This window comes from Macrotis lagotis, chromosome 3 (assembly GCF_037893015.1).
Source record: "Macrotis lagotis isolate mMagLag1 chromosome 3, bilby.v1.9.chrom.fasta, whole genome shotgun sequence".
Taxonomy (NCBI): Eukaryota; Metazoa; Chordata; class Mammalia; order Peramelemorphia; family Peramelidae; genus Macrotis; species Macrotis lagotis.
In genome coordinates, this window is record NC_133660.1 from 176,060,305 (window position 1) to 176,075,148 (window position 14,844).

Below are 14,844 nucleotides of genomic sequence, written 5' to 3' on the forward strand. Positions count from 1 at the left end.
ATGCTTGCCCAAGCAAGAAAAGTGAAAGCCAAAACCATATAGATAGAAAGTGGCAGAATTAGAAATCAAATTCAGCTGCTATACCTCCAGATTACGTGTTGTTCCTATGATACCACACTGTTAAGAAGTAACCTAAGCTAAAAAAGCCTTGGTTAATGTCACAATCCTATATGATTTTCTTTCTAGAGTTGCCTTTTGTGGTAATACCAGAAAGATATAAATAAAGTAGTAATATATGGGGTGAACCCTCCCTTATATTGTGGAAAAATCAAGCAAAGACCATTATTCTAGTGACTCTCTCTGACAGTGTAGGCAGGCAGCATTCTCTCCTAGTACCAATCTTCTGCTTGGTTTCCAAGGGGAGAAGAAGATGCTTCTTGATTTTTTTTTTTTGTCTCCAAAGTTATTATTTGTATGTTGGTCCTCAGATTTGAAGCCCTCATATTTTATAGAGAAACTTACCTAGTTGTACAAAAGTCAAGATGTTTTTAAAATATATTTTTATGCAAAGATGATAGATTCATGTCACAAATGAGATAACGCTTTTAAGAACTGATCTAGATTTCTATTCAATTTTAATTTTTTATATACTATTAATGCCTCAATTATCTTGTTTTGGACAAAATTCCTTTCTCGTTAATTATTTTCATAGTAACTTCTTTCATTTCCTATTTTATAGCTCCACAGCTTAGATATATAAATACATATTTTAAAGCATCTGTATGAAACTGGTTGCTTGACTGAATTCAGTTTCAGATAACACATATGCAAAGCTACCAGCCTTTTTATAGATAACCATATTGGCTTGACCAAAATAGGAACTATATTGAGGTATTTATGAACCAAACTTAATGGCAAATATATTTGCTACTATCATGTTTGATTTTACATCTTCTTTTAGGCATGTGATTGCTGGTATTCCAAGCAAATAAAGTCATGACTTCTTGAAACTTGTGTGTTACAAAGCAGTGATATTGAACTCCACTCAGTCATTCCTTAAATGTGACTGTCAAATACTTTCCTCTTCCTACTTTAATCTGTTTTCCGACTGTTCTTAAAGACTCGAATGCCTTTCCCTATTATCCTTTTACCTATCTTTAAAGGCCAATTCAAATGCCACTCATCCATGAAGATCTTAGTATAAAGAGAAAAGTTATAAGGAATGTTAGTGTGAATTAAAAATTGTCTTGGTCTCCTCTCCTCTGTACAAGATTCTCCTCCCAGAACAAGCTGACCACTCCAGAGACTTGGCTTTGGATTTGGCTCCCCCCCCCCCCCGCCCCAGCTTCCTCTGCCCTCTGGTTTGTGGGGTGAAGGGGTGAAGGATGAAGCCCTAAACATCCCTCCCAGAGCCTTCCTGTTCCTTCCACTTTGCTTCTGCACTTCTGCTTGATTTCTACGGAACAGATTGGGGGGAGGGGGCTGGGATCCCCTAGTGTTCTCTTCTTCCTTAGTCCACCTTCCCCTGCAAGCTTCCTTTTGTGCATTGTCCCCCCATTAAATTGTAAGCTCTTCATGGGCAGGGACTGCCTTTTTTTGTATCCCCAGTTTTTAGCCCAGGGACTGTCATAGATTAGGTATCTAATAAAGATTTGTTGAATTGTTTTAAATTTTATGCTTTAATATTTGTTTTTGGTTCTTAGCCAAAATATATCCATGGCATTCCTTTATTTTTTTATTTTTATTTTTTGCAAGGCAAATGGGGTTAAGTGGCTTGCCCAAGGCCACACAACTAGGTAATTTTTAAGTGTCGGAGACTGGATTTGAATCCAGGTACCCCTGACTCCAGGGCCAGTGCTTTATCCACTGCGCCACCTAGGCGCCCCCATTCCTTTTTTTTTAAAGAGAAATTAGTGCTTCTACAATTGAAACTGTGACCTTAGTATTGAAAAAAATTTAGGACAGAATAATATGTTGAAAGCTCTAGCATCAATCAGAACAATTTTTCATGTTTACCTGGAGACTAATAACTAATTATAATGGTGGCAGTCTCCTTGAAATAAGCACATTTCATTGTAGAGCATAAAAATTAAAATTTTCAAAACAAAATTTATCAAATAGGAATGCTTTTTAGTTTTGGAGAGCTTGACAATTGTAGCATCTTTTCTTAGACATTTATTATTTATTCCTTGTGTGACCCTGGGAAAATTTTTTAAAACTGTGTGAATTCTATCACATGCATAAAACAAAAGGATGGGGCTAAAAGATCCAGGGCTCTTTCAGTTCTTAAACCAGTGATAGTATACTTACCATAATTATTATTATTATTATTATAAACTATTATTGATACCGAAGACCTTTTGTTAGCAACTTTTAAGTTCATATGTAACAAGATAAGCACTCAGCTTTCTGTCAAAAGTTTTTTAAAAAATTCTCAGATTTGAGTTAGAACAGTCCTCAGAAACGCTTAGCTTAATTTGTACCAAACAACGCTTAGCTTAATTTGTACCAAACCTCTATCATGTCACCAATAAATTGTCATCCAGTCTCTATTTGAAGAACTTTAGTAATGAGGAATCCATTCACTTCTAAGGTATTTTGTTATACTTTAGTACAATTCATATTGGAAAATTTTCTTCAATTTCTAGTCTTAATCTTCCTTTATGCAGTTTTTAACCATTGTTTCTAGAATGACCCCCCCCCCCCGGGGCCAAACAAAAAACCCCCTAAATAATAGCCCTTCAACTGTCAACCTGAAGTCAGATTATAAATCATCTTCTCTTGATTAAACATCTCCAATTTCTTGATTCAACGTCTCTAATTTCTTCATTTATCACTGTGGTCTTCTTCCCTCTGTGTTGATGTTGCTATAATGAAACTCCCAGAACTGAAAATAATAATACAGATGTGCAGTCTGGAAGCAGAATTCAAGAGAACTGCTTCTTCCCCTCATTCTGGACACTATGGATGTGTCTATTATTCAACATCAATTTACATTAGTTTTTTATTAATAGCAGCTAGGCAGCTCAGTGGATAGACTGCCAGGAAAACTCATCTTCCTGAGGTCAACTTTGATTTTTAAACACTAGGTGTGTGAACCTGATATTTGCCCTTATTCTGGAAGAAAATCCTGATGTCAGGGAGGTGATGCCATGTCAAGCACATGAATTGGATTTGAGTGAGGGGTCCTGTGCTAAGTCACCAGCCTCACTTTCTCCTCTAGAGTCATCTGGGTCCAGTGACTAAAAATGAGTCAGGATGATGGGAGTTAGACCTGAATGTGAGGCAGTCAGGGTGACACACTGGCTTGCCCAAGGTCACACAGCTGGTAAGTATTAAGTGTTTGAGGGTAGATTCAAACTCCTGACTCCTGTCCTACTGACTCCAAGACCAGTGTTCTATCCACTGTGCCAACCTAACTGACCCTCAATAAACACTTAACTCTGTTTGCCTTAGTTTCCTCATCTGTAAAATAACCTGGACAATGAAATGGCAAATCACTTCAGTATCTTTGCCAAGAAAACCCTAAACAGGGCCCCAAAAAATCAGATAATACTAAACAACAAAACATGATTTAATCAATTCTTATGGCATGGTAATCTGTTATTTTTATATACCATACTTGTTTCACATGCTGTCTGTCTAGCAGTTCACCAGTAAGAGGATACTACTTTAGTTTCCTATTTTTCACTACCACAAAAGAATCGTCTTGAATATTTTGGTATACATAGATCTATTTCTTCTTTCTTTTCTCCCTTTGAATTATAGGCCTAATAAGTGGTAAAACTGAGTCCAAGAATATGCAGAGTTTGGTAACTTTGTGGACAGATGGTTCTAGGATGACGAGATCAATTAACAGCTCTACCCACAGTGTGTGGTTGTACACATTTTCCCACTGCCAGCTCAGTGTACATAGAGGTCTTTTTATTTTTTAAAAATCTCTCTAGGAGTACAACTTGCTCTGGGTAAGTAAATTGGGTAGTATTGTCATTTTATTGTCTTGATGTACTATTTTTATTTCTACAGTGTTTTATAGTTAGATTTACATAATCTCTGTGTGAAGCTTGATAGATAATACTCTTGTTTTAGTAAAGCTTTTTGTACTTACTTTAACTGGAATTTTTCCTTTTCAAGTTATTCTTTTTTTTTAAGGTTTTGTTGTTGTTTTTTGTTTTGCAAGGCAATGGAGTTAAGTGGCTTGCCCAAGGCCACACAGCTAGGTAATTTGAACTCAGGTACTCCTGACACCAGGGTTGGTGCTCTATCTACTGCTCCACCTAGTCACCCCCTCAAGTATTCTTCCCGAGTTTTGTTGGGTATAATAAATAGGAAAGCTGAATATTTAGGTGGATTTATCTTATAACCTGCAACTTTGCTAAATTTTATTTCCTTTTTGGTTTTTGCAAGGGTTAAGTGATTTGCCCAAGTTTATACAGCTAGTCATTAAGTGACTTGAGTTCAGATTTAAGCTCAGGTCCTCCTGACTCCAGGGCTGGTGCTCTATCTACCGTGCCACCTAGCTGCCCCTGTTTTATTTCCTTAGCCCTTTAATTTCTTTTTCTTATTTTATTGTTATAGTTACCATTTCTAGCACTATATCGATGATAACAAATATCTTTCCTTTACCTTACTGGAAAGATCTTTTATGTCATTTTGTGTAATGTTGAATTCTCTTTAACATTAAAACATTTAGTTATAGTTGATAGAATTCCTAAACAAAAGAGAAATTTCACAGTGGGATAGAACACGGATTACCTGATTGAAATAAAAACTTATCCATCGGGACTGTTGCCTGATGGCTACATTTAAGATGTTGTTAGATCCCAGAAAATCATTTCATAAACTTTTCAGCCCTGTCAAGGATAAAGAGAGCAATGACTCTATTTAAAGATTAAGATTTTGCTAAAATCTGGTTATCACTCTTAATTTAATGGGTTCTTGATCTTTTACCTAGTTTTCTAAGAATTTCATTTCAGGCATTCTTTTCCTGGAAGGAAGTTTTCTTTCAGGTTAAGTCTGGAAAGGACTTAAGACAGGGAAAAATATTCATTTCTTAAAGTTTTCTTGAATAAAAAAAAGGAAGCCGTAATAATTCTCCCACAGTAAAGATAATATGTGTTCTCTCTTCTAATTTCTGTATTCTTTTTTACTTCACAGACATATCTGGGAAATTTTTCCTTTTATATTTTCATTTTACAGCTCTCTTAATCAGATTTGCCAGTCTTCAGGGAAATCTAGTTTTTTTAAAAACCTCTCCTCAATAAAGACACTGTTTCTGAGCAAGAATTTATGGTTTCATATTTTACCCTAGAAATCCAAGCCCAATTAGCATTTTCTTAAATGAGTGTAACATTTCTCAAATCTGCCTCATTCTGCTGAAATCCTCACCTTTAGTGAGGGAGTGATAAAATATATAGTTGCCTGTTTCTGATGAGAACATCATTATTTGTCCATTCATTCATATTTGTCTCTGCTTCCACAACTACCCTATTATAGGCCCTTATTACATATTATTAGTTATTCTAATATCTTTTTTAGATTTGATTATTTGTTTATATTATATTTTATTTTTTCCTTTCATTTGTAAAAGATAGTTTTTAACATTGATTTTTTTGTAAGATTTTGATTTACACATTTTTCTGCCTCCCTCTCCTCCCTCTCCATGAAAAGTAATCTGATATAGATTATATATGTACAATCATGTTTAACATATTTTCATACCAGTCATGTTGTAAAAGAAGAAGCACAGTAAAAGGGGGGGATCAGAATAATAGGGAGAAAAACTACAAGAAAGAAAAAATATAACAAATTTTAAAAAGTAAAAATAGTATGTGTTGGCCTGCATTCAGATTCCATGGCTCCCTTTCCGGATGTAGTTGACATTTTCCATCATAAGTCTTTTAGAATTACCTTTGCTCATTGAACTACTGAGAGGAATTAAATCTATCATAGTTGATAACATAATGTCATTGTTCAATTTGTTCATCCATTTCCCTATTGATGAGTATCCCCTCAGTTTCCAATTCTTTGCCACTGTGAAAAGAGCTGCTATTAATATTTTTGTATATGTATATCTTTTCTCCTTCTCCTTTCTCCTCCTCTCTTATATATCACCTAGTAGTGATATATAACTAATCAAAGAGCACAGTTTTATAGCCCTTTGGCTTTAGCTTCAAATTATTCTCCAGAATGATTGGATCAGTTCAAAACTCCACCAACAGTTCATTTTCCCCATTTTCCCACATCACTTCCAACATTTATTATTTTCCTTTTTGGTCATATTAACCAATCTGATAGATGTGAGGGGGGTACCTTAGAGTTGTTTTAATTTGCATTTCTCTAATCAATAATGATTTGGAGCATATTTTCATAAAACTATAGATAGCTTTGATTTCTTTGTCAGAAAACTGCCTATTAATATCCTCTGACCATTTATCAATTGGGGAAATGGCTTGTATTCTTTTAAATTTAACTCAGTTTTCTATTTATTTAGAAAGGAAGCCTTTATCAGAAACATTAACTGTAAAAAATTGTTTCCAGCTTTCTATATTCCTTCTATACATAGTTACATTGGTTTTATTTGTGAAAAAACTTTTTAATTGAATATAATCAAGATTATCTGTTTTGCATTTTTTAATGTTCTCTGTTTGATCATAAAGCCCTCCCCTTCTTCACAAATCTGACAGATAAACTATTCCTTGTTCTCCTTGATATCACCCTTTATGTCTAAATCATGTATATTTTTTTTTCCAGTACAGTGAGGTTGAGTGATTTGCCTAAGGTCACACAGCTAGGTAATTATTAAGTATCTATGGTTGGAGTTAAGTTCAGATCCTCCTGACTCCAGGGCCTGTGCTCTAGTCACTGCGCCACCTAGCTGCCCCTCATGTATCTATTTTTACTTTATTTTGGTTTAGTTTGTGAGATGTTGGTCTGTGTCTAATTTCTGCCCAACTGTTTTCTAGTTTTCCTGGCAGACTTGTCAAATAGTCAATTCTTGTTCCAGGAGCTCGAGTCTGGATTTATCAAACAATAGATTTTATGGTCATTTATTACATTACTTTTGTACCTAATCTATTCTATTGATCTAGTACTACTGAGATGGACCCGATGACTCTAGAGGAAGGTGACTTACCCAGCACCCCCTCACTAAAATCCAGTTCATTTGCATGTCATGGCATCATCTCCCTTATGTCGTAGTCTTCTTCCGGAATGAAGAATAAACATCAATCATTTCACTGATTTACCACTCTGTGTTTTAGCCAGTACCACATAGTTTTGATGACTGCTGCTTTATGGTATAGTTTTAGATCTTGTATGGCTACACCGTCTTCCTTTGCATTCTTTTTTCATTTATTCTCTCTCTCTTGTTTTTTTAGATTTTTTTTCAAGGCAATGGGGTTAAGTGGCTTGCCCAAGGCCACACAGCTAGGTAATTATTGTCTGAGACCGGATTTGAACCCAGGTACTCCTGACTCCAGGGCCGGTGCTTTATCCACTGCACCACCTAGCTGCCCCTGTTACTACTTTTTCTATCTCTATAAGCTAATTTTTTCTAGTTCACTTGGTATGGCACTGAAAAAATAATTTATGTCAAATTGTCATTTTTATTAAGTTGGCTCTCCCTATTGAGCAACTGACATTTTTCCAGTTGTTTAGATTTGACTTTTATTTGTGTGAAAAGTGTTTTGTAATTGTGTATAGTTTCTGGGTTTGTCCTGTTAGATAGACTCCCAAGTATTTTATGTTGTCCACAGTTGCTTTAAATGAAATTTCTCTTTCTATGTCTTACTGCTGCGCTTTGTTGGTAATATATAAAAATACTGATGATTTTGAGAGTTTATTTTATATCTTACAACTTTATACTAAAGTTGTTTCTGGATTTCTCTAAGTATACCATGAAATTATCTGCAAAGAGTGAGAGTTTTGTTTCCTTGTTGCCTATTCTAATTCCTTCAGTTTTTTTCTTCTCTTTTTCTAAAGTGGATTTATTTATTTTTATTTTCTCTTCTGAAAATCTGGGCAAATTATTTTTATAAATATTCATCCATCAATTTGGGGCTGTCTGTAATGGAGAATACCATCTGTATCCAGAGAAAGAGCTGTGGAGTTTGAACAAAGACCAAGGACTATTACCTTTAATTTAGGAAAAAAATGGATATCTTTTTATCTGATCTTGCTATTTCTTATACTTTTTGTTTCTTCCTTAAGGATATGATTTCTCTCTCATCACACTCAATTTGGATCAATGTACAAGGATCATTATCCTTTCTGGTCATAGAGAGGTGTGAGGTGGTACCTCAGAGAAGCTTTAATTTGCATTCTCTAATAATGTATGATTTAGAGCAATTTTTCGTATGGCTTTGGATTGCTTTGATCTCCTCATTTGTAAATTGCCTTTGCATATCCTTGACCATTTGTCAATTGGAGAATGGCTTTTTTTTTTTAAATATGACTCAATTCTCTGTATATTTTAGAAATGAGTCCCTTGTCAGAATCATTAGTTGTAAAGATTGTTTCCCAATTTACTACATTTCTTTTGATCTTGGTTACAGTGGTTTTATCTGTGCAAAAGCTTTTTAATTTAACGTAATCGAAATCATCTAGCTTGTTTTTGGTGATGTTCTCCGTCTCTTCCTTAGTCATAAACTGCTCCCCTTTCCATAGATCTGACAGGCAAACTAGTCCTTGATCTTCTAATTTGCTTATAGTATTTTTTTTTTATGTCTAAATCCTGTATCCATTTGGATTAAAGGATGTGAAATGTTGGTCTAATCTAAGTTTCTTCCATACCAACTTTCAATTTTCCTGGCAGTTTTATCAAAGAGAGTTTTTATCCCAATAGCTGGACTCTTTGGGTTTATCAAACAGCAGATTACTATAATCATCTCCTGCTTTTGTGCCTAGTCTATTCCATTGGTCCACCACTCTATTTCTTAGCCAATACCAAACAGTTTTGATGACTGATACTTTATAATATAATTTTAGATTAGATAGAGCTAAGCCCCCTTCTTTTGTACTTTTTTTCATTAAATTCCTGGAAATTCTTGACTTTTTATTTCTCCATATGAATTTACTTACAACTTTTTCTAACTCATTAAAGTAGTTTTTTGGAATTTTGATTGGTAGGGCACTAAACAGGTAGTTTAGTTTTGGTACAATTGTCATTTTTATTATATTAGCTCTACCTATCTGTGAGCAGTTGATATTTGCCCAGTTATTTAAATCTGATTTAATTTGTGTGAGAAGTGTTTTAGAATTGTTTTCAAAATGTTTCTGAGTCTGCCTTGGCAAATAGACTCCCAGGTATTTTATCTTGTCTGAGGTTACTTTGAATAGGATTTCTCTTTCTAGCTCTTCCTGCTGTATCTTGCTAGACATTTTTGTCTTCACATTTTGATGTCTTCTTCACACAAAAAATATGTACTTAAGTGTAGAGACTTCAGTATCTTTGAAGAAATGTTGGCCAATCTGTTCCTTTTTCAGGCATTTCCATTTGTTTTTGTTTCTTTTAATTTTACTTTTTTTTAAAAAATATTTATTTTTAACATTCTGTTTAGATTTTGAATGCCATATTTTGTCTCTCCCTTATTTTCCATTCCAGCTACTGGATGTCAGGCAATATATCAATTACACCTGTGAAATCATGCAAATCATATCCATGTTAGGATAGTGAAGTGAAGCAGTGGATCCTGGAGTCTAGAGCATCTGAGTTCAAAACTAGGTGTGTGATCCTGGCAAGTCATTGCTATGGCTGTACACAGTGATCTTCTGGTTCACACTTTTAATTGGCATTCCCTCATTTCAAATTCTTGGTTGCCACAAAAAGAGCTGCTAAAAATATTTTTTGTACAAATAGGTCCTTTTTCCTTTTTGGGGGGACATGTTTGAGATATAGACTTAGAAATAGTATTGCTGGATCAGTGTACAGCTTTATAGCCCTTCTATTTTTTCTCATCTCCAGTTTATCATTTGTAATGAGTGTAAGATAGTACTTCAGAGTGGTTTTGATTTGCCTTTCTCTGATCAATAGTGATTTAGAGCATTTTTTTTCACACGACTATTACACAGTTGAGTTGACATTTAAACTTGAGCTTATGGGCAGCTAGGTGGCACAGTGGATAGAGCACCGACCCTGGAGTCAGGAGTACCTGAGTTCAAATCCGGCCTCAGACACTTAATTACCTATCTGTTTGACCTTGGGCAAGTCACTTAATCACATTGCCTTAAAATAACTAAAAAAAAAATTAGAAATTAACTTGAGTTTAACATACCTTAAGGTTTGGCCCTTACTGTGATGGCACACAAAACACATTGATGGGATTAGCCCTTTAACATCTTTAGCCAGCTGATATATCATGCTCTGTAGAGCACGCTTCAAGCTTGGAAACTGTGAATGCATAATATTGGAGCTTCTTTGTCATCATGGTCTCTGCTGCTCTGCAGACCGGCCTTCCTTCATTTTTTCTCTACTGCACAAAGCTGTGAATGTGCATGGTTGCTAGCTTGAAAGTGAAAATGACTTTACTAATGAAAGCTTGGAGTTGCCAAAGTTAAATTGAAGATTGAGGATTATATGTATTCTCTCAGAATTCTCATTACCAAGGGTCTTAGAGGGAATAGAATTATTTAGAAAGTTAAGTCTGGAACTGATTTTTATTACATTTTGATAATTTTAAGAGAAGAATGAAAAGACAAGGAAGAGGAATCTTTGGGAAGGGGGGATGGGGAAATGGTCACATAAATTGGGCCTGGAAATCAGAATTTTTACAATCAGGATGGGAAAGCAGAGGGGAGCAGATGACACTCGAACCTTACTCTTGTCTGTATTCTTCTTTACAAAATACATATTGGAAACAAAAAGATACACGCAGTTAAAATAAAGGGTTGGAGCCATGTATAGATTACATTGAAGTGATTAAAGTCCCAGCAGCCTCTCTTTTGCTTTTCAGAGCTTGGTGAAGGTAGAGAGGTTTATAGCAGTATATAAGGTACAGTACAGTGCCCTCATATTGCCACCTGACACAATAGAAAATAAGATTCAGATTAAAAAAGATTTGTTTTAAGAATTTCATTTGCTATATAGTATGTACTATAGATTTCATATGCAATGAAAAGTGAATATTGTCTGAAATCAGTTTTTTTTTAATTGAGATTGACCACAAAAGGTTACAGAATTCTAGGGAATTTAGTGAGAAAAAAGTTTTGCGTATTACCATTTTTATTTGGTTTGCTGAATCTTATGGGTTATCTTATTGTTACTTTCTTAGAAGTGTATATTATCAAGATCAGTGTTTTATTATAAAGACTTGTATTCAGAAAAGTTTATATTCAGCAAAATGTAGCAAGAGATCACTTTTTGAGTGATTGCAGAAATCTTTGTATTGTATTGACATCTTTTAATTTTAGCAGTTTTTTAGTTTTACCCCGCCAATGTTGAGTCTTAATTCTATCTTACCATCTCATGTAAGCTTGAAAAGAGTTTAATGTTTTGATTGCTCACTTTGATTGCTGACTTTTTTTATAATTCTCTTAACTTCTGTATTTGAATGTCACATTTTCTACTTGGCTGTGGTCCTCTAATTCATTAAAGATTCTAATTTTCATTTTATAGATAAGGAAATTAAGAATGACTTATCTAAGGTCCACTAGGTAGTAGTAAGATCTCTTGATTCCCAATCTTATACAATCCTTCAGTTTCCTCTAAGCATTAATGTAGCTTGAGATAATTTTTTGAGGAAATAAAGGAATATTCTTACCATCAGGAGTTATTTTTATATATTACATTTTTGCATATAATAATTATATCCAGATTTTTCTGTGTATTGTATGTATGTTTATTTTTTATTTTAACTACTCATTTATTAAAAGGAGATGTGGACAAGACTTGTATGTATGAAAAACCTCTAATATTAGCCCTCTCAAATTATTTCCCAACAATTTGATCTTAACAAATAGTACCAGTGTTGTTTTCTGTGTTATATCTGAATTTTATGGGCTGAATTCCAAATTCAGATACAAAACATCTATTTAAGGAGAGCTGCCTTTTTCATATCTTTCTTGGAGCAGGGAAAGGTCATTACATGTTTATTTCAGCTTTCCATGCTTTCTTTGCAATCTTATTCCCTTTCATATACTCCGAAATCTAAGGACTAGCCTTTTTACTCTTCCCTTGGGAAAATAAAAACAACCCCTTCCCAAATCTGTATATGTGTGTGTGTGTGTATCTGCAACCAAAAATCCCCCAAACCTTTATATGTATGTGTGTGTATGTGTGTGTGTGTGTGTATGATTTTCCTCACTTTCTTAAAGACTTAGCTAAAATCTTATTTTTTCCCAATTGATATTTTCTTTTCTTTTTTTCCAGTTACATGTTATGAAAGTTTTCAACATTAATCCACATACATGTACATATTTATAAGTTACATTATTTCCTTCCACCCTTCCTCCTCATCCCCATCCCCACTACAGGGAACAGTCTGGTGAACAATATACATATACATTTGTGTTTTAGATGTTTATAGATTAGTCATTTTTTGTACGAGGAATTAGAACTAAGGAAAAAGAAAACCATGAGATAGGAAAGAAAAGCACAAGACAAATTTTTTTTTAAAGTGAACAAGGTGTTCATTCAGCTTCTGTTTTTTGGTTTAGTTTTGTTTTGCTTCCTCTGAATGTGTATAATGTTCTCTATAACAGGTCTCCCAGGGTTATCCTAGCTCTCTGAACTGCTGAGAGGAGCTGCATCCATCAAGGATGTTAATGTGTACAATGTTCTCTTGTTTCTGCTTCTTTTGCACAGCACCAGTTCCTGTAACTCATTCCATGCTTCTTTAGAGTCAGACCATTCTTGGTTTCTTATAGAAAATAGTATTCCATAACATTCTTGTGCCATTACTAGTTTAACCATTTCCCGATTGATAGGCATCCCTCAATTTCTAATTCTTTGCTACTACAAAAAAGAATGGCTGTGAATATTTTGGAACATGTGGGACTTTTACCATTTTTTTATGATTTTTTTTTTCTGGATATAGACCTAGAATTGGAATTGCTGAATCAAAGGGATGATCAGTTTTATTGCTCTTTGCCAAAGTTCCATATTGCTCTTCAGAATGGTTGGATCTAAAATTTCATCTTCTCCAAAAAAATCTTTTCCAGTCTCCTTTCATGTTGGTGCCTTCCCTCTGTTGTGTTTCTGTATATTTATTTTGCTTATTGCCTTCCATGAACTCTTTGAGAGTAAGGAGCTGTACTAAACCCCACAGTGTTTGGTACTTAAAATCACCTTAATATGTGGTGACTGTTACTTTGATTTAACTGAATCCTATTCCCTCTAAAACCCATTTTTAGGTTGTTGTTATTATTAGTAGAGGTATTGGCAAGATGGTATTAGCATTTATCTTTTTATTTACCCTTATTACCTTTCATATTGACTTTACATTGTGTATTCTTTTGTCTTGAATTTCTTCTTTCTGTACTACTTGATATGTCTTCCCCATATTTCGATGAATTCATAGTCATCATTTATGCTGTAACTGATATTTCATTTATCATCCTTCAGTTTCCATCTTTTATAATGAAAATACTATGAACATTTTTGTATATATGAATCTTTACTTCCTCCTTATTAACCTCTTTTGGATATACAGTGGTACAAGAAATGGAATCACTGGGTTAAAGGATACAAAAATTTTAGTAACTTACCATTTCACTTACTTTCCAGAACTGTTTTTCACATAAATACATGTGGCATTTTCTTGCAAATTTTTTCTGTTGTTAAAAAGATGAATTATGATGAAATCTCCAGTTTTGAATTCTTCTCAGTTCAGTTCAATGATAGTGGATAGTGTAGCTTTTATTTCAGTAGTTTCTTGCCATTGTTTTCTTTATTTTTGAAATATTTATTAGTAACATTGGTTTATAGTTCATTATCATCATCTGCTTACCTCTATAAAATATTTTCTTGTTTTTATCATCAGGATTTGATAGTAGGAGTTTGGTAGAGTCCCTTATTTCTCTTTATTGGAAATAGTATAAGAGGTACAAGCATAATTTCAGGTCGAGAACCAAATATAAAACAAACCAGGACACTATGTAATTATGTTGTGTGTGTGGCATAGAGAAATGTCAGAATGAGACAAAGAAAAACTAGCAGGTCTGGTGTTGCAGCAGATGCAGCACCTATATGGGCCACGTACTCTGAGCTCCTCATAACAGCCCAGGGAAGAAGCTACTGAGGCACACAAAGGTCAAATGACTAGTAAGCATCCGAGGTCAGATTTGAACCCAGGTCTTCCTAAATCCAAGCACAGCACTCTAACCACTGTGCCTCTTATAGAAAAGACAAATGAAATATCAAAAGATCTAAGTAGATGTAGGTATTAATGCAGAAGGGAACCTATCCACGCTTGCCCATGAACTATTTCTTTACATTTTGGCTTAAGATTTTTTCCCCAGTGTATTAGAATTATACTGATATTTCAAGGATAACATTGGATCACAAAGGATGATCATTAGGCATCCTTTGCTCAGGTATAATTGTAGGCGACTTTAATATTTCTTTTTCTGGACTGGAAAAATCTGATTGGTAAGCAGCAAGGAAATTATGGGTTTAAATATAATATTGGCAAAAAAATCTGAATTTGAGAGATGTGATGAGAATCAATCATTTTAATTGATTAATTGATCATCCCCAAAATGAGACTATTATTTACATAAGGAGGCTCAGGAAAATGAAATAACAACAGTGGCTATAGAATAAAATAAAGACTAAAACATTATGCTTAAATATAATTTTGTTATCCTTGAATGGCTACATAAATAGGTAAAAAATTATTCCAAATTTCTGGAAAAATACTAAATTAAAGAATCAGTATTATAATATAACAATATTTTGAAGAAATA

General features: G+C 34.2%; 1 protein-coding gene across 1 annotated transcript in view; it reads left to right on the top strand.

Moving 5' to 3' along the window:
- The window catches only part of SMIM14 (small integral membrane protein 14), a 65,002-nt gene that overhangs the window by 8,623 nt on the left and 41,535 nt on the right, over nucleotides 1–14,844 (top strand). The window lies entirely within an intron of this gene.